This window comes from Heterocephalus glaber, unplaced genomic scaffold, assembly GCF_053883595.1.
Source record: "Heterocephalus glaber isolate CG9 unplaced genomic scaffold, H.glaber_assembly_v1.0 deba00000122, whole genome shotgun sequence".
In the NCBI taxonomy this organism is placed as follows: domain Eukaryota; kingdom Metazoa; phylum Chordata; class Mammalia; order Rodentia; family Bathyergidae; genus Heterocephalus; species Heterocephalus glaber.
This window is the reverse complement of record NW_028258138.1, coordinates 86,799,107-86,822,538: the sequence shown is the minus strand read 5'-3', so window position 1 is coordinate 86,822,538 and position 23,432 is coordinate 86,799,107. Positions and strand designations below refer to the sequence as shown.

The window sequence follows — 23,432 nt, the reverse complement described above, 5'->3', positions numbered from 1 at the left end:
TCTGGATGCTTTGGTAGAGCAAAGGAAGACATAAGAGGAAGTTGGAGAACATCAAACTTAACTTTCACCTGAGTACAATTCTCCCTGATCCCTTTGCACAACTTTCTACTTCCAAGATAATCTGAGTTGTACCTTTAGAGGCAATTTGCTCATTTATGACCTAGATTAAAAAGCCCATTTTGATAATTACAATGACTCACTGTATTTTCTTGAAAATGTGCTACTAAGGAAAACCCATGAGGTGTTTATTGTCTTTCCCTTTTGTCCTTATTCATCTTTCAGCATCCCGAGAGAGAGGCAGTGACCACGGAAGAGCTTCTATGTATTTCTCTCTTTGTGGAAGTGAACCCACAAAGGAAAGAATCCTTTTGTATAGCCAGGGCCTAACATTATCATTATGTAGTTGAAAAGTTCTTGAATGAATAAGATAAATGAATAAATGAATGAATAAATGAATCTCCAGACCAAACCTAGAGATTTTATGAGCAGAATCAAAAGCGTAATTGTTGAGGACCTTTTGTTGGAAACATCAGTGCTATTTTGCTAAGCTCTGAAATGCTTAAACTATTATGTAATAAAAATGATCCTTCTCAAAAATGGTGATGTTTTGGAAAAAAGTGAAGTGTGTATTCCTTGCTGGTGGTGTTATCAATTGATAAATCCTTTCAAAGCTATGGCTCTCTATAGGAAAACCACAGAGATTCATGTCCATTGCCTTAGAAATCTTCTCTTTTGCAAACACTTGAACACTCTAGAAGAAGCTAAACATAAACATTTTCATTATACTCTTTTTTTTTTTTGGTACTGGGTATCAAACTTGGTACACTGCGCTTGTGAGGCAGGCGACGACGGCACCACTGAGCTAAATCCTCGGCCCATATTACAATCAATTTTGACAAGAAAAAGTTAGAGATAAACTAAAAAGCCAGCAAAATAATGATTTTATAGATTATGGAATGTCAATACAGTTTAATATTACGATGCCATAAGAATAATAATTAAGTAGAAACATCAAGCTATGAGAAAATATAGGCGAAAATATTGAAATATAAATCATTATGTATAGCATTATTACATTATAAATATAATATATTTATAATTGATAGGGCTATACAAAAATAGTAGTTGCAATTTTTATTGCCAGAAAAGAATAAGTGATTTTTACATTTTAACAATTATTTATCATATATTAGATTTTAATCCACTTCTAAAATGATCCCATTTTAATACCATAGGTAATGTGGACACAATTATGTATTTTTCCTTTGATAATTCCCTGCTATTGAAGGCACTGGGACCCATCATTGGTTTCTCTTGACATCTCTTTAGTACTGGAATTTTGGAATATACAGATGACCACCAGATTAAATGCATATAATATTGACTTCAGGTTATACATCTTGAAGGTTGTTTTTAAAAATCCTGAATATATGAATGGAAAAGATACAATGCTTTTTCCCTAAGGTGGGGAGAAGTCAATGACTGGCTAATGTTCTTGTCCTCTTTTTCCAAGCTATAAAGGATGATGGCTCATCAAACGAATACCATCTTCCTTTGTCTCCTATAGATTAGTCAGAATGAGACTTTTTTTTTTTTGGTACTGGGGATCAAACTCGGGTCCTTGTGCTTGCACAGCAGGCAGCGAAGCCATTGAGCTAAATCCCCAGCCCTAACAATATCAGGTTTATCTCTGTCCCGAACCTCCAGCAACTGAATAATTCAAACCCTGTCTTTCTTCTTGGTACCGGGGGGATCAAACTCAGGACCTTGAACTTGCAAGGCAGGTGGTGGCACCACTGAGCTAAACCTCTGGCCCCAGCATTGTATCTTTTCCATTCATGTAAGGCGTTTTTGCTGGAAGTATGGAGTACATGCCTTATCCTTTGAGAAGGTTCTGTTCTACTTCTAGTCTCCTGATAGCTTTTACCATGAACAGCTGTAGAATTTAGTCCAATACTTTTTCTGCAACTACTGACAGGATCATATGGCTTTTTCCTTTTCCCTGTTAAAATGATGACTTCTGGGGGTGGCTCTTCCAATGCTGAGCCAACACTGCCATCCCTGTAACAAAACCACTTTCTACCTACTGCCAGACTTCTAATAGTTTTTTTTGTTAAACAAATTTTTATCTATGTTCATACTTTTTTCTTCTAGTATCTTTATCCAGTTTTAGTACTGGCACAATGTTGATTTCCTACAATGAGGGGAGAAGTGTTCCTTCTTTTTTCTGCTTTAAATGTTTGATATAATTTATCAGTTAAAATGTATATGAGCCTGTTGTCATATAGGTAGGTTTTCAAGCTAGAAATATACTTTCTTTAATAGGTGCTATTCAAATTTTATATTTCCTCTAGAGTCAGTTTCATTAATTTATCTTCCAAGGTACTTCATAGAAGTTGTCAAATTTATTTCAAAGAAAATTTTTGTAATATGCTTTCTATATCCTCTTAAATTCTGTAAAATCTGTGGTAATGTCCTCTAAATTTTGATATTGTAATTAAAACAACGTATAATTGGTATTGTGTAATAGGAAGAAAAGGTCTAAAGGAGCATGGTAAGTAGGAGAGGTAGGGGAAAGGAAAATAGGGAAAAGAAAAATATGAGAAAAGGAAAAAATGGAAACAAAGTCTTTGCAAATAGGGAAGGGTGGAGGGGGGTGAAGGGTGAGCAGGGAAAGGGGAAAAAATAAGAACCAAGATACTCATGTAAAGGTACAAGATCCCAATGATGAATGTAACCGTAGTTTATACCTAAAATGTACCAATAAACTTAATGGGAAAAACAAAACAAAAAATCCTGAATATCATTAATTTTCTTATGTACTTTGTTGTATGTGCTGAAAGTCAACTTACAGCCCAAGGCCAGTATGTACATGTGATATGTGTCCTTATTAATCTGGAGTCAGGACAGTGTACGAAAAAGGAACTCTTGGCTGAGGTACTGGACCTGCTGATTTTACAGAGAACCTTGGGAGAGAGGAGGAGGAAGTGGTGAGGACAGGGACACAATGAGAGTTAGTGGCTGAGCCAGGATTGACATTTATGGGTTCGGAGTAAGTTCAGAACTCAGCCATACCTGTCATCTGTTCCCATCACCCTGAAATGAGCCATCAGCTTCCTTCCAGCTGCTTAGCCCATGAAGGCTTTCCTCCATCTACAACATCACATACTGGATTCATACCCATGACCAAGGAAAATGAGTTTCCAGCCTAGACAGCAATTTCTACTCTGTGTCCAGTTACGCAGTCTTAGGAAACGCATGGCTCTTGGCAGTCTTGTCTGCATATTCTCATTGGTTCATCTCGAAAACCGGGAATTTTGTTCTTAATCTGAAGTACCATTGGCCAATTCCTTGTTATCTGAGGCCAGTTGATTCCAGGACCTCCCATAAATATCAAAATTTCTGGTCTCAAATCTCTGATTTAAAGTGCTGCAGTATAGGCATATAACCCATGCACACCCTCTCTTATACTTTAAACCATCTCCAGCTTACCTATAATACCCATTCCAATGTAAATATTATGTAAATAGCTGTTGTCCTGTATTGTTTAGGGAAAAATGACAAGGAAAACATGCCTGTACACATTCAGTAGAGAAACAGTTTTAAAAATTTGGATTGGAGGTTGGTTGAGTTCAGGGATCCGGAGGGCTGCGTGTGTTAATGTCTTCACCCAGGTACCAGCAGCCCTGTCTGTCATAACAGGCTTCCTGCAGCTCCCTCCCCACCATCTGAGGGCGGGAGCCCTGGTCACAGCAAATGGCTCCCACTAGGGTGGCTTCCAAAAACCAACAAAAGCAAATTAGTGTTCCTGATTTGCTTCAGAAACAAACAGCAAAGAAGCCTCTCCAAAAATGCTGTGAAAAACAAACAAGGGAGAAAGCAAATTGCTTCAAAGGAGAACCTACCACTACTTCTGAAGGGGGGTCTAGGAGAAGACTGTAGAGGTTCCTTAGTTGTGGAGACCTGGTTGCCCACCACCCCACGTGGGGGAATTAGGCAGCAGTGGGGTTAAATTCATTTGAGGGTCCTATGGATAGCCAGCCTTGAAAGAACATTTAAAAAATATAGTTCTTTGGTTTAGTGAATGTGGTAAAACGAACATAATGATTGTTTCCCTCTCCATTGCTGCGTACTTTCCCAGCCAGATGGCATTGAAACACGTGTCCTCTTTTTCTGGTTGTACTTGACCTTCTGCCTTCCTCTGGGTCAATATGGTGAAAAGCCCTCCTAGTGCATTCCCCATTTATACTGTGGTGGGACAACTTAGGATTCTTACCATTGGAGTGGTAGGTAGGTCGTTAGAAAACTCTTCTGAGTCTTTTGAGAAACCCTTATTCTGCTGTCTTCCTGGAATACTCACCCCTAATCGTAGTAATTGTGAATGAACACCTCTTATGAGCAGGCACTAGTCTAGCCATCGTGGAAAGGCCAGAGCTGAGCAATGCTTTTCTTTTGTCCCCGAGGACTTCTCAGTGTGCAGTGGGGATGATTCAGCCAACCTGTCTGGCCGTGTTGTGCATCTGTCCTTCCTCTTTGCTCCATGCAGTTGGATCGTGGATGAATGTCAGTCTTCCTAGAGAGACAGGATGTAGACCAGGGGCGCACAGACACAGGTCCTTGCAGCAGGACCTCCAGAATATCTGTTGTGCTTTTAGAAACTACTTAACCTCATACCAGATCAGAGCATCATGTGGAGAGGACTAGGATGCCTACTTTAAAGATGCTGTCTGGGTAATTCTGATACTTCACTAGGTTTTGAAATCAACACTGCAGGAATCCACAGGGGACACTAGGGAGAGACCCTGGACACAGATACACTGAATGATCCTTGCAGGGAAACCATTAAGGATTCCTGGGTTGAAGTCCTGCCTCTGCCACCTAGAGCTGAGATTTGGGCATTTTAATATTTAACTAGTCTTTAGTTTCGACATTGTTTTCTTTAAGTGAGAAAAATCATATTACCTACTTCATAGGATTATGATAGAAATGAAATGAATGTACATATTTCAAGCATTTAGAACAGTGTCAGAGATATTGAAAGCACCCAGTAAATATTATCACAAATTATTAACATTCTTATAATAATGAAGACCTAGGTGAGAGACATGGGGTTCATTGTTTAACTTCCCAGAATAAATAAATCAAAATGCTCCTGATACTCAAGACTAAACACTAGGTGACTTTTGACTTGCGCTTCCCCAGGGGTTTGTAGGCTTGCTACAGTTCCCTTCCATAGAGTAGAGTTTTGTGCTTTTGTGCTCAGGAGATGGGTAATACCTTGCCATTATGCTCATGCTGTTCTATACACAGTGCTATACTTTCTGTTGCTTTCAGATTCTTCAGTTCAATGTCTTAGGCACAATAGAACTTATAAATCATAGAAGAAACATTAAACACCTTTTAAACATTTAACAGTCTTCAACTGTCCATTTTTCATCATGGCCTTAAGAGGGCCCAGAAGTGATATTAATGTTCAGTTATATTTGAGACAATCAATAACCTTTCTGCTTATAACTGGGCAGAAGTTGTTGTGGACTGTAGGAAGTACTGTGGCATCAGATTTGGAGGAGTGAGTTTTCACTCCAGGCATGCTTGGTGACTTTAGACATGTTGTGTCATAACTCTGGGCTTAGTGACTGCACTTACAAATAAATAAGTTTAGGTTGACTTCTAGGGGTAACTCCAGGGCACTGAGCCCCCAGTTTGAATCACTCTGCCTCTTGTCTAAATTTGAGTTGTACAGAAGCAAGAACTTCTGCTTAGAAGAAGGAGTATAGTTGGTCAATTTTTAGGGCACCGATGGGGCTACAGCTGTTTGGAGGTCTGCTTGCTATTTCTTGAGATGCCAGTCATCTTCTATAGTAGCTGGGCCCAAGACCCTCACATTGTTTCTAACAGGTAGAATTATCTAGTGTTTCCCTAATCATCAGCTGTATAGGACAGGGATGGCGAACCTTTTAGAGACGAGTGCCCAGACTGCAACCCAAAACCCACTTATTTATCACCAAGTGCCAACACTGCAATTAAATCTGAACACTGAGGTTTTGGTTTGGAAAAAAAACAACTCTACATTAACATCTTTTGACTTAAAAGAGAAACAAATAACATGTGTGCCATAGATTCACCACCACTGGTACAGAATATCTGCAACAAAATATTAATAAGTACATGAGAAAACTATTTCCATGATAAAAGAGATTGACACACACTATGTTAAATTCAAACTGGTTCTTTTTTGATTACTCAAAATATATAATATGTGAATCTACGCTGCATTGCCAGTAGGAAAATATAGTATGAAATGCTTCCAAAATATTTTGATTATAGAACCTGCACTTTCGAGAAATATTTCATGGGATTAGCATTCCATAGAGTAAAGTTCTTAATGCTAGAGAGTCTTTACCACATTTTGCTTTAAAACAGGTGTCAACCACATAATAAGCAAGTTTTCTATTTGAGTTTCAATGAGGAAACTACTTGTCTAAAGATGCATTCACTGAAAATAGCAATTTTAAAAACTATATATTTATCCACTACTACACTGTAACATTCTTCCAGTTCAGCAATCCCAGGAGCAATGCAAATTTTCTGGGTAATTCATTTAAGAGTTTATACAAATGTGTGATGTGAGAAAAAAACTCTGAAACCTAAATTGTTTCTTGATCCCTGTTGCTTTTCCCAGTCTGTGTGCTGATCCTCACAAATGCTCACATCCTAAGCTACAGGGCTTGACTTCGTGACACCCAGGTTCTCAAAGATTGTCCTCGCTGACCTGGTCCTCTTGTATAGGAAGAGAAAGATTGAAATTTCTATTCATGATTGATTCTTTGGGCCAAAGGAGCAATTGTGAAGGGTTCGTCAAGCCCTTAAAGGGAAAGACTGGCAGTTTTTGTTCCAGTGTGACTGTTAAGGTTTGTCCTGAATGAAAGACAACCTATTACATGTTCTTTGTTCATTTTAAAAAAATTTCAGAACATGTTTATTAGTATGTGTTTGCAGTACCTAATGATTGCGTTTATTCTGGCGAGTTGCTACCAATACATAATACATGTTCATTCTTTTTACTTCCCCTTCACTTCTCCTGCTTCCACATTTCTTCCACCTCCTGGTCCCCTTCCCATTGGCAAAAGATCTATTTTCCTCATTATTTCTATTTTGGGTTTCTCATATAAGAGAAGCCATATGATACTTAAGCTTATGTGGTTTTGTTTCACTTAACATTATGGTCCCAAGGTGCATCTGTCTTCCTACAAATGACTTAATGTATCCTTCTTTATGGCAGAATAGTGCTCCATTGTGTATAAATGGCACCTTTCTTCTTAAAAACACTCAGCAACAACAAATGGGTGGGAGTTGGAGGTAAAACAAAATGAGACAAGAAGTCTTCCCTTATGGTGTTTCTGGAAAAAAGTAGCTGTGTGCCCTGTGACCCATTTCAAACTGAGACATTTAACATGTAGTTAGCTTATAAATTTTACACCAGATTCTTAAAGGAAAAGAAGGCTCATGTATTTGACTGTGTCTAGACTTCAATGGAAACCTGAATGGGTTTCAAACAATTCATCTAAGCTGGGATTTCTTGTTTTGGTACATTTGCTCATTTCCATTTTGAGTTTGAATCCAGGAGAACACACGAAAGAGAACGGAGTTTCTGAAAGTTGGTCCAAGTAAGTGGAGGCTGTTACGTGGCCTCCTTTCCTGTGAAGATGCAAGCTGGGATCTTTTTTAGAATACACAATCTTGACCTTTTGGTGTTGCTTTGACCGAGTTAAGTATCCAGAGCTGGGTTCATCCGCTTTGTAAAGAGGCCTGTTTATTTGGCAGTGTGAATTTGGTGGGAAACATGATAGCACAGTTAAGCATTTCATCAACACTGTAATAATTAAAAATCATTTAAAAATAACATGTAAAATCGATCATTTAACAATAACATATAAAAAATAACATATATTGTGCATTTTTCTTTTAATAGAGTGAAGGAGAAAAACAGAAGTGACCATAATGCTAATGCATATATGATGCCTGGTATTTAAAAAATAATATGTATATAATCCAGAAATTTGAGTTGTGTCATAAGTACAGAAGAAAACATAAATGTCTTGCCATGTCATCATGCTCAGAGGTAAACTGTTGGCCCTGTGTGTGCGTGTGTGTATGTATGTGTGTATAATGCCTAATGATGGTGATGATGGTAATACTAAATGCCGTCATTCATATACCACTCATTTCATATAATTCTAATCTATGAATTTGAAAATCATTCACATAAAATTTTCTTTATTTCTTTTTTTGGTACCGGGAATGAAACTCAGGACCTTCCACTTGCGAGGCAGGCAGTGGAACCACTGAGCTAAATCCCCAGCCCCACATACAATTTCCTTAAGAAAATCCTAACACAATACACCTGAACACCTGCCTGTATTCATATAACTATATATCTTGCATCTCTGTCTTGCTTATATTTATGGATTTACTTCATTCTCCTTAGCAGATAGATAGGGTTCTGACACAAAATTGATCATATACATTATTCAGTCAATGGGTACAATTTTTAACATTACCTTATGCACAAATAAGAGTATATTTTTCTGGCCTTGCTTTAATCTATTGACAAGACAAAACAGCATATTTCCAAGGATATTTTTTTGTATTGTAATATGTCTAAATTATTTAGGTGTATAAATCCAACTTGAAAACCTTCTGAAATGTATCTTGGCTAAGTATTCTTTAGCATAAACAATAATACAGTATCTGAAAGTCAGAATTGGCAGTTATTTTACTAAAGCCATTTTTATACATGATTTGGAATAGAAACTTTCTTTTTCTGATTTGACCCTGTGTCAGAGAGTAAAACCTTTGGCCAAATTTACTTATAATCACAATTTAGTATTATAGTCTAGAAGTCAGAGACGTGACTAATATATTAGTCACCCTTTTGTTGTTGGGCCACAATATCTGATTCGCACAACTTAAAGGAGGAAGAGTTTGATTTGCTTCATAGTTTCAAGGTATTCGATCCATGGTCCCCCAGCTTCAAGGCAGAAACATCATGGTGGAAGGGTGTGGCGAAGCAGATCTGCTTAGTTCATGGCCACCCGGAAGCAGAGCAGGGGAAGAGTGGATCCTACACAGTACCCACCACCATGCACCCGGAGTTTGCCTTTCTAAATCCCTCCCAAGCCAACCAAGCTGGCAACTAGCTTCCCTGTCACATCTAGGAATGAGAAAAAGGGAAACAGATGATTATTGAGTGGGTTTCCTCTGCCAAGGACTGGGTTAGATGTTAACACATACATTATTGTTAAAGGTTATTGTTATTGATTATTTAATAATTAAGTCCCCTGAAGTTATTTCCAGCCACCATGAGATAGATATTATAGATGCTCAAAATTTTTATTACTCTCCATGATATACTCTCGTTTGTAACAATTCTGTTCCTATGACTGATGATGAACGCTACTAGAAAGGGGATAATAGTAAGAAGACAATGATTTACTGATATTTTCTTTAATATGAGCCTTAAAGCTCACCGGGCCTCTGCATATCTGTAAAAGATGTGTGAAAATTAAGTTCTTCATTCAAACTTATTAATGTAGCAAATAATTATTTATGTATTTATTTAGGTACTGGAGCTTTAACCTAGGGCCTTCACACTGAGCTACATCCCTGTCCCTTTTAATTTTTTTTTATTTTGAGATAGATTCTTACTAAGTCACTGAATTGCCCAGGCAGGGCTGGAACTTGTGATCCTCCTGCCTCAGTCTCTGAGAGTGTCAGAATTACAGGCGTGTGCCACCATGCCCAGAACAACCTAGCACATTTTAATGTCGTCTTTGCAGATAATTTGGACACCAGGTATAAAGTTTCAAGAACTTTAAGACATATGCAAGGACAATTAAGAAATAAGCAAATTCTAATGTAATTTCAGTGAGAACTTCTGATATAATGGCAGTGCATTTCTTCACTAACTACTGCTGGATATTGTCCACTCTCTTACCACTGTGTTGTGTGTGCCTCTGATAAGCCTTTGGTAAATTTCCCTTCAGAAGATAAGAAGGAGGTTAATCAGTCAGACCTCTCTGCTTTCTGCACTGTTATGTTATTTCTGGTAGTGACATTCTCTCCTGAAATTTAAAGGAAGGATTATGAGCATGAAGTATTGAGAACAGGAAGAATTCAACAGATGATAACTATTGATGTGATGATCGCTATTAATACAGTTTCCCTATTGGCAATTCAAACATTTTTAGCTTACCTTAATAACAAAACTATCAATCATTTATGTTCCATAATTTTATTTCCTTTTAAGTCTATATCATCTCTGAAACACATAACACAGTAACACATTTCATATGTTTGCTTCCAAATATATAAAGTAACATTTCTTTTTACATGTCTTAACGACATGACACTTTAATCTTCTTTTTTCTGATGACTCTATAGTGACCATATGAATCTCATTCAGAGTTACATAGATGTCAAGGAGTAGAGAAAAGATCATGGCAGGAGAAGCCAGGAAGGTGTGGATTCGAATCTTTTTGGAGCCTCTGCTGTTAGGTAAAGAGCACTTGCTATGCTTGTAAAGATGAAGTGAAGTTAAATACAGAAAGCACATGACAAAGGGCATGGCAGATAGCGTCTAAAAAATTACTGTCCTTGAGAATTTCTGCAGGGATTGGATTGCAGAATGGAGACATTAGCCATAAATGGCTCTTTACATTTAACATGAAGTTAATATTGCATTGAAATTTCAGTTGCTCAGTTGGACCAGTCATATATTGGGAGCACAACCAGAGGCTCTTTCTGTCATTGCATGAAGTTCTGTGGGATAGCCCTGCTCTCAGACAAGAGGTTGGAAACGTGGCTTGTGTGACTTGAGAGCAGAACTCTAATGTTACTTTATAATTCTTTTTAACTTAAATTTAAATAGCTGCAAGTGGCTTCCTGTTACCACACTGGACAGTACACTTCTAGACTTTCACAAGTATTCCTCACCAGCCCTCCAGATTTTAATTTTGTGATTCTTATCTGAGGCCATTGATTCCAAGGTGATTCTGAGATGATTCTGTCCACTCTGAGTATTTATGATGTGTATTTCATTCACTTTCTCCCACTCCAACTGCACTTAAATCAGCCCATACCTGATGATCTCACATGCTTGGCTATCTTCAGTTTTTTAATTTGAAAACTCTTACATATCCCACTGGATATACCTAGCCTCAATTATTTTTAAATCGAGCTTCCAAATCAATTCAGGACTTTTTGTGGTATGCCTAACACTGCTCAGTGAGTGACAAGGTTTGGAGAAAGTGTGTAAGAAAATGACAGCCTGTGGCAGGAGGTCTTCACCACAGAGATGCAACACACTGGTGTGTTGAGAGTCATTTGTTGCTATTGATGAAGTGTCAGCTTTTACAGATGATTCCCCTTTTATTGTATGATACTAAAACAGTCTCAATTACTGGGGTAACAATGTCTGGTTCACTCATTTGCATCCTGGCACGCTCACTGGAGTGGGAAAGAAAGGTGGTGTGGATTAGGGGCTGGGCACACCGGTGGCTCTCAGATGGCTGACTTAGGAGATTGGGTCATTGATCAGAATGTCATCCATGTGTGTCACCACGGAGAAAACTCTGAAAAGCACCACAAGCAAGATGATGTCAAGTAAAACATTATCCTGATGCCGGGTCATGGACACTGATCATTTCTCCTCTCGCCGCCTGAATCTTATACAAAGAAAAAAAATAGATGACAATCATTTGGTAATTAGACTGTTGTAAGTGTAAGAAGTTTGCCTTAAATGAACGTGTTGTCAAGGTGGAATAGGGCCCGAGATTCATCTTGTTGACAGAGAGAAGGGAAAGCTAATGCATTGGAAGAGGCATTAGTGGGGATTAGGATGGAGTTGAGAAGCACAGCCTGAAAGGCTTCAGAAGCAAAGAGAGGTTTAAACATTTAATGGAAAAGGAGGAAAAGGTCACTCCAAGACATGTCTGAAGGTCAGGACGTCATATATTGCCAGTGGCATGCAGAATGATTATTTAACTCAGTTCTCCTAATGTGTTCAGGTTTTTGTTTGTCGAAGCCACTTGTGTTTAGAATAGACATAATGAGGGAATTTGGCATCTGTTCTTGTCTGGCTCCTTTACTTATGGGCAGAACAAAATTGTTATAGAAATGATTACATGTTAGAAATTCTCACTGGACTCTGTAATCTTTCAGCCCTGATACAAATAAATGGCCATCTACACGAAATTTCATCCCAAGGAAAATTATGATCACTTCTAATTCATCTTGTTACTCAGGTAAAGTGCATCAGATGTACACTTTCTGGTTTTGTCAGGATAAAGTCTGCTAAGTTCATTTTAGAAAATGGCAGGTGGGCACCAAGAGCCTATCAGACCTGGTGAGGCCGGAGGAAGAGGGAATTCGGGCTCATGCAGTGTCATTTGCCCATTTGGTTTGCTGTTTTTTTTCTGATGGTTACGTGGATTTAAAAGCCCATTAGAGAAGATCGCGTCCTGCCTGTAAGCAGTACAGGCACATGATCTGATGATTGTGCTGTAAACAGGCTGGGCCTTCATTTTTAGACGGGAATTTATTTGGAGGCTAATTATAAATTGAAATGATATTCCTTTTGATGGACAATTGAATTGCATTTAAATTCGAATTAACATCTGCTGTTTATACTTTATATCATGCAATCTACCTGAATCTAGCTGAATCTAAGCTATTAAAGAATTAAAGATCTGTGAGGCTGGAGAATCTTTGTTCTCTGAAGAGTTTAAGGGAAAAAAGAGCATTCTTTAAACTGGTCTTATTGGAAGCAGTTTATAGTTGCCCTTGAACATCTTTTATTTTGTCCACAGATGTATTAAAGTTGTGCAAATTAGCCCAAACACACTTTGCTGCAAAGGGGGCTGCTAAAATGTTGAACATTTTTCAAATTACAAAAGTGTTTTGAATGACTAAATCACACATATGCTATTCCTGTATTTTTGTTCTGATATTGTCCTCTATTGAATTCACTCATATATATTCATAAGAGAATTTAAATTTGCGATATTCATTCTTTTCATATAGGAATTCATTTTTAGCTATCCTTGATATGTATGAACCACATATTCTGAAGCAGTAATATTTATCTATAGGGGAAAAATTATATATATATATATATATATATATGTATATATGAGATTAGTTTCTAAAGACTTCAAACCTGGTAGGAAATAATTAGCTGTGGTCCATAGTTTTGGGTATTTTGCTGTCCTCAAAACAAATTGCATTCACCTCCAGAATACTTGTGATGTTGTAGAAGGCATGGGAGCCCGGTATGCACATGTCATCCAGTGCCTGAAGGATTGTCCTTTTGTCACCTGACAAGCATCAGAAGTGCAGGGAGAGGGGTGGAGAGTCGCTGCCCCAAGGTGTCTACATAGTGTGGCTGAAGACATAGTAAGCCACTGACAGGTGTTATTTTTTAAATCACTGAATCATAACACTGGCATTTCTCCCCAAAGTATGTAGGCTAAATATGTAAAATGACAGGGCATTCTCACAACAGGATACTGGGTCTAAAAGTAGTCCTCGTACCTAATTTACAACCCTGATAAGGTGACTGACACTATTGAAAGGTCGCTTCTCAGATGTATTAGTACAAACATATACCGTATTATTTGAGAAGATTTTAATGTTAAATCAGCCTAAAATTAGATCTACTAAAATAAAGTAGATCTACTAAAGATCTACTAAAATAAAACATCAAGATCTTGGAATTGTGTAAGCATTTATTTACCAGTCATTAATTTGACAGAGTATGTTTTTCATATCCCAAATTATACAGTCCAGTGAATCATTAACAACACTTAACTGAGATAAGTAACTGCGAACTTTCACCAAGGGTCTCCAGAGGGATGTGGAGTTCAGACATTCAGGATTCCAAAGCCCTCAAATCCTCCCTCTTAGCAGCTCATCTTTTCCTTCACTCTGAAGAGCCATCTTCACCTCCCTAACAATCCATCTCTCCAGAATTCTTCCTGCTTAGCAAAGATCAATAAATGACTTAAACTCTACCTTTAAATTTTTCCTCTATTGATGCCCAGAATTGCCCATAAAAGTTAAAATGAAGAGATGGAGAGAGGCTGAAATGCCGGAGGCTGGCGTGTTGGCACAGGGATGGGGGACCACCGTGCACACCAGTCAGAGTGATTGTGCAATTGGCAGTGACCTCCTTAGTCACTCTCCTCCCAACATCACAGGCTTGATGGCTAGCCCATAACTGGAGCTGTCTTCCAAAGAAAATGCAAATTTACAAAACAATTTTTTTTAATGTGGACGCAAACATGTAGTCCTACGGGTAGTATATTTAAAAATCAGACTGCCAATTTATTATTTCATAAAATGAAGTGCTCTGTGTGCCAGAATATTCCTAATAGCATAACCAAAGATAGTCTTTTTAAGCCAATTTAAGAGGAAGCCATCTTAGAATCAGAAGTTTGCTTTAAAAACATAAAATTGGAGTGAAATAAGTGGCTGCTTGGTAAAAAGTATTTCTTAAAAAATAAGCAATACACAAAAATTAAATAGCCAATTCCTTAACTTTTGAAGAGTATCTACAAAGCAAATCACTCTACCCAAAAGATAAATATCTTGGAAATAAAAACAATCCACAGAGAAACAAGTTCAAATGAACCTGACAAACATCACACATAGTTAAAGAAATGAAGCTGGGTGTGGTGGCTGGAACCTAACATCCCAGCACTTTTGGACAATGAGATAGGGGATCACAGGTTTGAGCCCAATCTGGGCCTAGGGAGTAGCTCAATAGACCCTGTTTTCAGTGCACAGTAACACACACACACATACACACACAAACATACAATTTTTTGTCCCATAAATTTGGCAAAATTAAAAAATTTGATACTACTCAGTGCTGGTGAGGATACCGGGAAGGAAGCAGCTGTGGTCTGAATGTCTTCATTCATATCCCACCCCACAGTCACATGCTCACTTTCCAAGGTGAGGAAGCTTCAGGAAATGGTGACTTTGGAAAGCGATTAGGTCAGGAGGGGGTAGGCCCTCATGCAGGAGAGCAGTGCTGATAAAAGAGACCCAGAGAAACTCCTTGGCTCTTCCTCTGTGTGAGAACAAAGCCCACACACTTGGCCCAAGAAGAAACTTGAGCCTGCGTCTTCTAGTTCCACAGCTTGGTCAACACTACAGCAGCCGGAAGAGGTCGAGATGAAGCCATCTCAGACAATGCAAGTGGAGTTGCAAAGGCTTCTGAAAGGAGATTTGCTATCATTAGTCAAAAATGCTAATTTTAATTTAATTAATCCACAGCACCCTTGACTCAGCAGTGCTCTCAGGATTTACTCTAAAAATACAGATATCCTTTTTGTAGTTTACCTTTCATTTTCCATTTGAAAAATTTTTATATTTGCCTAGATTTCATTTGTATTAAATATACTTAAATAGATGCACACACACATATATGCAATGTGTATATGTATATACATAACACCTAAACTTTTGTAAATTGTTCTTTAGGTAAATAAAGGAGTCTTCTCCGCTTATCATTTGAAGTCTTTTAGCTGGAATTATAATAGTTGATCCTTTCTTGACTGGTCACTGACTTAATCTAATACAAAATCCTGTTCTGCTTCCGTCATTTGCCTGTTTCATGACATTAACCAGTTAGTTAACTTATCTTCTAGGTTGTTATTGTTTTTTGTTTTTATTGGTGAAATAAGTGAATGTCTATGACAGAGATGCTGTAAGGATTAAGTAATAACGTAGCTAATGTACACACTTGTGCCTGGAACCTAAAGGTTACACCAGAAAGGTTATTTTTCATTTATCCAGTGCTTTTCTGCCCGCCTCCCTCAGTGCCTGCTTCCCTTTTTCATTACCTCTTTCTGTTCTACCACATGAGATTCTGCTCCTGGAACCCCAGAGTTAAAAGTACTTTAGCTAACCATATTATGGGACAGACATACTCTTCAGCTATGGCTGGAGGACCTAAGCACCATCTGTAACATTGTTTCCAATAAGTGACTCACAAATTAAGTTTTGGAACATAATCAGTTGAAAATTGGAGGGTGCCTGGACTGTGACTAACAAGCATCAAGCAAAGATTCATTCTTTTTCCCTTTTGCTTATTATCCAGGACTCAGTCATGCTTTTCTCTGCCTTCAGAGAGTGTGATGTAGCTCTCGAAAAAAATAAATCCTTTCAGTTTAAACACTGAGCGCCAAAGCACAATACTCATGCAGAGTATGATTTACTTTCAATGTGGGGAACTGGAGATGTAAATTTATCCTTCCTTGCTGTATGCTGGACAGTGTGCCCACTGTCTGCTATGCTTGTCTGTTTTAATCTTCCAATATCACTCTCTACATCTCCTAAATAAGAAATAGGCTCAGCCGTGTTAAGAAACACAGGCAAGGTCAAGTTCCAGTCATGGCAGAATCCAAGTTCAAATCCAGGTCCAGGTGCTGGCAAAGTTCATATTTCTTATGTTGATTGCTAACCAATGGAATTTTATCTCTCCAGTGATTTTTATGCCTCATTTTCAAACCTGTTCTTTATATTTGTCTGTCAGTGTTGACATCACAACGTGTAACCCATATATAGTTCCCCCTACAGCTTTAAACTTTCTGTTTACAGAAGTGCTGTGAAGCTCTTTTGAGTTCAGTGGAGTAATTTTTCAATGACTGTCTTGTATGAGAATATTTGCTGGCAGGAGCCATTGTTGCCTGGATGGAAGCCTTTGCTTGTTAAAGGAGTTGATTTTGCACCAGGGGGCTGTTTCCGAGCTCCTGCTTTTCACAGCTGAGAGGTGGACCATCCCCTAAGACTCCTGGCTCTTTTCGGAGCCACATCCGGTAGGATTACATCAACATGGTACAGCTGGTCTGGTCATGAGTACTGATTTGCTGGTGTGGCTGCATAGGTTTTGGACACATGTGATGGGATCCTGAGGAATGTGTTTTTCATTGCCCTTTCTCTTTATAGACACCCATTTCCACCCTGGTGTATTCTGCTGTGCCTGGTCAGTTACTAGTTCCTTCAGCATTAGATCTACACACAAACATGAAGTATTCAGAGTTGATTGATTATTTATTGTTTCTAGGGGTTGAATTCAGAGTCTTTGCACAGAGCTACAACCCCAGCCCGTTTTTTTAATCTTTTTCTTTTGGGACAAGATTGTGCCAAGTTGCTCAGATTGGCCTCATGTTGTGATCCTCCTGCCTCAGCCTCCTAGAATGCTGGGATTATAAGTGTGTACCATGACACCTGGCTCACAGTTTGCTTTTTGGTGTAACATCCAATCTCCACTTCTTGTCAGTATCTCCCATTTATGTTTCATGCATAAGAAACCTGATGCTGTTATGTTTGAGACACTTGAGCTAGATAGAATTATATTCTGTACTTTACTGTATCAGTTAGCTATTGCTGCATAACAAATCTCCTTGGAAAGTAATGGCTGAAAATAATCTCCATTTATTTACTTCAAGATCATGTGGGTCAGGGATAGAAGATCTGGTTGGCCAGATACTTTTGCAAGTCTTGGCTGGACTTTTTGATAAACCTGTGGTCAACTTCAGATCATTTCTAGACTGGCTTCCTGTAGCTCGGCTGGGATTTCACATGTGTAGGGTTTTTCAGGGACAAATGGTTTGGCTCAGTGCTGGTTCACACAGTGTCTCATGTTCCAGCAGGCTGGCTCAGGCTGGCTTTGTATTCTGAGAGTTGGCAGAACAGGCAAGGGCTCTTACAGCTGGACTCAGAACTGTCACATCATTATCTCTGCTGTGTTCTGCTGGGCCATAGAAAGTTACAAGGGCCCTATATATGGGTGATGGAGAAAGGAACTCTACCCCTTAAAAGAGGAGCTCTGAAGCCATGTTGCAGAGTACATGACACAGGACTAAGTCGACAACCGGGGTCCTTTCTGTAAGAAGTCCACCAAAGCCTCCTTGTTTATTGCTTCTCTTTCTCTTCTGAATTAACTTTTGGCTCCAGGGTAATCAGTGTTGAGGTACTGTCACAGTGAGCTTGATAACTCCAAGGACAGATGAACCCTGGTCTACTTGTGAGGTCTAAGAGAAAAATCATGAAAGGATTTGTGAAGAGAGAGGTTACTAGAAGCTGAGGTCTTGGGGGAAAGCTGTAGAATTCTGTGGGCCACCCAAGGCTCAGGGCGACCACTTGGTACTGGAACTGCTTTTCAGAGAAGGAGTTTGGAGATCCTGGGCTAGGCATGGGGGGTAGATGGGCCCCCGGACTGCTGAAGTGCAGGACACTTTCTGCCAGGTCCTCATAAACACAGGACAGGTAACTGAGGCTGCAGAAACATTTTCCTCCTCCATGCTTATCTCAGCTCTCACTGCTGCCAAATAATTGTAGCTGCTACAGAAACCGGATCATCCTGGTCTGCCACAGGTGTTTGCTAACTGATGTGCAGTCTGGGCTAGACAGCTAAATAATTCGATACAGGTAATATACACGCATCTCCAGAAATCCTAAAGCAGCCCTTGCCAGCTTTCTTCTATGGATGATTAATCCTCTGTTTTGTTCCTTGAGAAATTGACTCTGGGATGAGATCAGTTTGATGCACAGTTATTAAGTTAATAATTATTACTTGCGTCCACTTTTCAACTGAACGTTAACACATTGGAATACACCTGGGAAAATCTGCCCTAAAGAAAAACAGCTCCTACGTGGGCAACTTCTTCTCCTGTCCCCTCCCACCCCAACCTTAAAATGACTTTCCATCCTTCTGGCCTGCTCCAGGTCCCAGGGCTCTAGAAGCACATCCAAGCCTTCTTGATGTGGTCTCCTCCTCCCAAGTGCATCTGCATCCCTGGATCACTTGAGTGACCCTGCTGGCTCTGCCTTAGGCACTTCATGTTCCTGGGGTTCTCATTCTGGGGGCCAAAACCTCCAATGACATCTAACAGTGTAAAACAGACAGCTGGTAACCTTAACCAGGAAAACTTACACAGGAAAGAAATTGCCCTCTTATTTCCACTGACCTCTAAAAGAAAGTTAGTGTTTCCTTCCATTATAAACACAGGCAGAAGGCAAAGCAGTACCCCTGGTTTGCTAGGTATCAGTACCTCCGATATCATAGATATTTTCATACGATATTACAGTCATTAGATATTTTGAAAGACTTCATCATTATGCTTTGGAACACTGTTAGTTATGAGGCTTGATGCTAGATCATACTGTTTAAATTTGAGTAAATAAGCACATTTATTATTACACTGAAGTTTTATTTCTAAACATATCTTGTCAGGTGAATTTCAGTTTAATTGGAATCTTTTTTTTTTTTTTGGTACCGGGGATCAAACTCAGGCCCTTAGGCTTTTGACGCAGTCGAGGTGCCACTGAGCTAAATCCCTGGTCTTAATTGGAATCTTTTTGTTATCATTTTCTTTAAAATTTTCTGTATTTTCTAAGTGGGTTCATTGGCTTCGCCAGACTCTCGGGTTTCATCACTCTATCACATGCAGGCGCACGCACACACACACACACACACACACACACACACACACACACACACACACACCCGGCAGAACTTCTGAACTGAGTGGCTCATATTTCCTGCATGGCCACGACTGATAGAAGACAAATTTCCCACCTTATTGGCTAGGAAATCATTTTTCATGCTCATGGATTAGTGCCTGGTGGAACGGGGCTTTCAGGAAATGCACTCAGGCGTTGCCATCCTAGGGAAAGGCCCGTGGTGGGTGATCTCCAGACACAGAGTGGTCGCTCATGGAGCCGGTGGAGCCAAACGGTACTGCAGCTCTCCCGTCCCCAGGTGCCATGTATCCTTCCCCTACTTTTCTCCTTCCCAGCTTCCACGTATTTTCCTGGTTCCCTGCTCTTACCACTCAGCATCTCTCCCCTCTGTTCCTGGTTTAAACCTTCTCCCCAAGTCCTGAACCCCAGCTCCATAGCCCTCTGTTTCATCCCCGTGGTGAGGATGCAGTAATAGGGCACAGTATCTGCCACCACCGAATGTGCAGCAAATAGAACAGTGATTCATAGCTCCAAGAAAGTTCAGTTCATCTTCCACCCGGGACCAGCCTCTCAGCTCTGTTACCTTTGCCACTGCAAATACATGACGTAGTCCTGTCGGGGAGTCACAAGGGTCTCACAGAGCTTTTCTTATTTATCTCCAGTTTCCCACTAATTAACCGCAAAGAACCAGAGGTGACCACTGCTGTGATATTGCAAATGCAAACTCTCCTCCATTAACTGTGCTCTTGGAGAGCAGTATTTTCCTTCTGTTTACTTTGGTATTCTCGGGTCCTAATACCAGGAGCTCAATTATGCATATTGGGTGAATAAATGAGATGCAAATTTAAACTAGGGCAAGGAGGGTTTGCTTTGTCAACAGATTTACTGACTGAAAAACCATACTGAAGGAACTTTATGGACAGCGTTCATATTTTATTCATCGTTGGATCCAAGAAGGGCCATGTGGGTTCTGTTGGCTGCTTACTGACAGAGCCGTGACCCCGGATTTCATCTGGTATCCCTGAAGGGCAGACCCCGATCTAACACATTTACCCTTCAGAAAGATAAGCCCCCTATGCTGACCATGCCCCCTGAATATTTTGTTGTTCTGCAGTTATTTACAAAGATTGTGGGATTGTGGCTATCTTCCTTGATTTTTGTTTGGTCCGGGCAATGCTAAAACCTAGTGATCTTAAGACTAAGCTTCCAGGACCAGGGATTTAGCTCAGTAGTTCCGCTGCCTGCCTCACAAGTGCAAGGACCTGAGTTCGATCCCTGGTACCAAAAAAAAAAAAGAAAAAGAAAAGAAAAGAAAAAAAGACTAAGCTTCCAGATGATGATTCTTTGATACTTACTTTAAGAAATACAGGGAAAAAATCCCATTTTCACTTATCTTTTTGTGTGTGTGTGTGTACTGGGGATCTAACTCAGGACCTTGTGCTTTTGCGGTAGGTGCTGGAACCACTAAGCTAAATCCTTGGCCTTTCACTTATCCTTTTAGTTACTTCCGTGGAATGTATACTAATATATGTAATACTACATTATATATAAATATTCCGGAGTCTTAAATATATTTTCCCTAGTGATTAACCATCTTTCCCCATTTTCCCCAAACCCTTTTAATCTTATTTGAAATATGAAAGAGTCTGTTTTTGTAATTATATTAAAGTATGAGAAATCATACATAATGTTTTAATTTATAAATTATTCTTATCTTTTAAAACATTAATTTTCCCACCACAGTCACCGTTAGAGGAGCATTTTCTACTTTTCGTCACTCTGTTGTAAGCCCATAACTTCTGTCTTCCCATGAGGGTTAGAGTCTCTTTTTCCCTAGAGCTTTTTAAGGCCTCTCTGAAGTTTGAGTTCTCTCCAAGTTTTCTCCCTTTGATTTTCATTTTTTGTCACCTGTGGCAGTGCTTTTTAAGAATTTCGATACTGCAGTCGGGATTTCCAGCTCCGCCTCACATGGCCGGTTTTCCAGCATCATACTCATGTGCTGTCATCCTTGGCAGGTGGCTCCAAATTCACCCTTCGGCTTTGAAGGCAAGGCTTAAGGATGAGCTCTCTGTGTCCGCACTTGAATGGTTGATAAACAAAGTAGATCATTCGCCTGATAAGTAAAACTGTAGATAGCACAGGAGCAGATATTGTCCCACAAAATGTAATTTTTGGGGTTTACAGCTGGTGTGTGTGTTTATTTGACTTACTCTTTGCACATCTCCAGCTTTGTTTCTGTACCCTGCTCCCATTTCACCAGTGCATGTTTCTACCTCCTGTGGTCAGCGTTGGCGTGGGGATTCCTTTGGGCCCTTCCATGTACCTGCTGCTGTTCTGCACCTGAAAAGCGGGACAGCTGACAGAACTGTGAATTTAAAAGGAATTAACTGGATCTGAGTGCTGCCTACTGGTGGAGCGCTCCAGTTTGGGTCTCTGACCTCTCTGACATCTATTACTCTGATACCCTCTTGGTGGATTTCTGGCTTTTGTGTATGTTTTAGAGGAGAAGATGGTGAAATCTGCATAGACAATTGCTTTCCTTTTATAGGTCTGCCATAACAAAGTGCTGTACACTAAATGGCTTAAACAAAAGAAATTGATTGTCTCACAGGTCTGGGGCCCAAAAGCTGAGCGCAAGTTGTTGGCAGGGCTCGCTCCTTCTGTGGCTGTGCACACAAAAAATTACTGCATGCACTTTTCTAGTTTCTGGTAGTTTGTTAGAAATTTTCAGCATTCCTCAATTTGTAGGGATGTCAGGTCCCGCTCCACCTTTGACTTTGAGGGCATTCTCACTGTGTGAGCCCCTAGGTCCACTTTTCCTCCTCTGAGGACTTGGTCACAGTGGACTAGGGATCTTAGATCACCTATAAAGACCCCACTTTGGAACAAGGTCAAGCTTTCAGGTACTGGGGACCAGGACATGTGTATTGGAGACACAAATCAACCTGTATGGCGTCAGAGACGATCAAGGGCTGCAGATGCCCTAAAGGTGAACAAGATGAGTAGGGCCTGAGTAGCCACAGACTTTGCCTTGAAGTCTTCTTTTCTCCAAGACCTCGAGCCCTTTCTCCGTGTCATTCTATATCTTTGCTTTGGTTCACATCACCTATTGTGGCTGCTCCTTTTCTGGCTTGATTTTGCTTCTTGTTCTTCATGGCTCAATCATGCTTTCCATTGTAAATTTTCAGATTGATGAATTCATTGATTTGATATATATCTGGTTCTACAACTTCTCTTCCAAGCCTCCTTCTGCTCGCTAAGGGGAATTGCAACTGCGACTACAAAACTCAGAGGGCTCAGGAGCTCACCGAGGTGGAAGCATCCATCCTTGATCAATGACCTTGCCCAAGGATCTTGGACAAAATACCATATCATGACCACGATAGTCCTGAGTCATAAACTTATTAAAATATCTGCACACATAATAATCAGGTTAGAAAAGCTTTGACTTTTGTTGCCTAAATGGTTAAATGCTCAGTTGCTTTAATGTGATGACAGTGCAAATTAACTCCTTAAGGTATTAGAGGGCTGTTTCCGAATTCTCTGTCTTATGTTCTTCCCTTCCTCTCAATCTTCCAGGTGTAATTAAAAACTACAATGAATATTTAAATTTAACAAAAATGTTACAGTAAAAGAGACATTACCTCCCCCCTTCAAAATCTCCTATAGTTTCCAGCATACTCATCCAGTCCTTCTTGTCTCTTTCTGAAGCAGTTCCGGAAGTCCTCTTTCATAAATATCTAGTTCCACTTTCATGGCTGCCTCAATGTCCTGAATCAATTCAAAACATTTGCTGTCATGGTCATTTGGATTTTGAGGATGAGCCAGAAGTCACGCAGTGCCAGATCCGGTGCGTAAGGTGGATGAGGACACACTGTGATGTTTTTATGAGCCTG

General features: G+C 39.7%; 1 long non-coding RNA gene across 1 annotated transcript in view; it reads left to right on the top strand.

Moving 5' to 3' along the window:
* LOC147830560 (uncharacterized) overlaps positions 1-23,432 on the top strand; it is a 68,983-nt gene that overhangs the window by 24,033 nt on the left and 21,518 nt on the right. Inside the window, exon 4 of the long non-coding RNA XR_015439092.1 lies at positions 283-23,432. This exon is cut by the window's right edge and continues 21,518 nt beyond it. This is a non-coding gene — a long non-coding RNA (uncharacterized LOC147830560). The remainder of the gene's footprint in view (positions 1-282) is intronic.